Source organism: Hylobates moloch, unplaced genomic scaffold (genome assembly GCF_009828535.3).
Source record: "Hylobates moloch isolate HMO894 unplaced genomic scaffold, HMol_V3 SCAFFOLD_20, whole genome shotgun sequence".
NCBI classification, from domain to species: domain Eukaryota; kingdom Metazoa; phylum Chordata; class Mammalia; order Primates; family Hylobatidae; genus Hylobates; species Hylobates moloch.
Window position 1 is genome coordinate 15,559,722 of NW_026652295.1, and position 1,124 is coordinate 15,560,845.

Consider the following 1,124-nt stretch of genomic DNA (forward strand, 5'->3'; position numbering starts at 1 on the left):
TAAAAGGTAGAAACGGCCCAAATGTCCATCAATGGACAAATGAATAAACACAGTATGGTATTTCCTTATAATTGTATACTTTTTGGAAGTAAAAAGAAATGAAGTACTGATACATGCTACGGTATGGATGAACTTTGAAAAGATTATGCTAAGTGAAGGAAATCAGTCACTAAGTGAAGCAAGCCAATCACTAAAGACAACATATTGTATTATTCCATTTATAAGAAATGTCCAGAATAGGCAAATCTGTAGAAACAGAGAGTAGATCATTGGTTGCCTAAGGCTGGAAGGAATCAGGGAAGGCCCTGAGGAGTGATGGCTAATAAATAAGGAGTGTGGCAGGTTTCTTTTCTGGGTTATAACAATGTTTTAAAATTGGTGTGATGATGGCTGCACAACTCTATGAATATACTAAAAGCCACTGACTTGTACATTCTAAATTGGTGAATTTTATGATATGTGAATTATGTCTCAATAAAGCCATTGGGAGACAAAAATAAATAAATAAAATCCAGAGACATTGTCCTATGGGTAAACACTAAATAGAGTCATTAGGCCGGGCTCTGGATTTGTCTATTCAATGCTTTCGTGTTGGTTTTCTTTATCTTCCAGCTCCGGAAAAGGCCTGTAGTTCCAGCTACTGGGGAGGCTGATGGAAGGATTGCATGAGCCCGGGAGGTCAAAGCTGCAGTGAGCCGTGATTGCATCACTGTGCTCCAGCTTGGGTGACAGAGTGAGACCCTGTCTCAAATAAAAAAAAAAAGCAAGCAAGCAAGCAAGCAAAAAGCGCTTGCTTCAGCAGCACACACATACTAAAATTGGAGTGATACAGAGGAGACTACCATGGCCTCTGAGCAAGAACGACACAAAAATTCTTAAAACCAAACAAACAAAAAAGCCTGAGCAAAGTGACTTGCCCAGGATACCACAGCTCACAGTGGTAAAACCACAGTGGTAAAAAACTGGAAACCAGGACTTTGACTTCCAGGCAGCTGCCCCTTCCACGAGTTCCATGTCCCATGTGCATGCTATGTTTGTACTGGGGTCAATGGCAACTGTCTTATTTGGATATTCTTATTTTCTTCTATGCCCTGAGAAACCTGGTTTGTAGACAGAAAAGGCTG

At 40.5% G+C, this 1,124-nt stretch overlaps 1 non-coding gene across 1 annotated transcript; it reads left to right on the forward strand.

The window, feature by feature from the left end:
* Nucleotides 1–788: 788 nt before the first annotated feature.
* LOC116460594 (U6 spliceosomal RNA) lies at nt 789–895 on the forward strand. Its single transcript, XR_004245880.1, has one exon. It is a non-coding gene; the product is annotated as a U6 spliceosomal RNA (small nuclear RNA).
* The last annotated feature ends 229 nt before the right edge of the window (nt 896–1,124 follow it).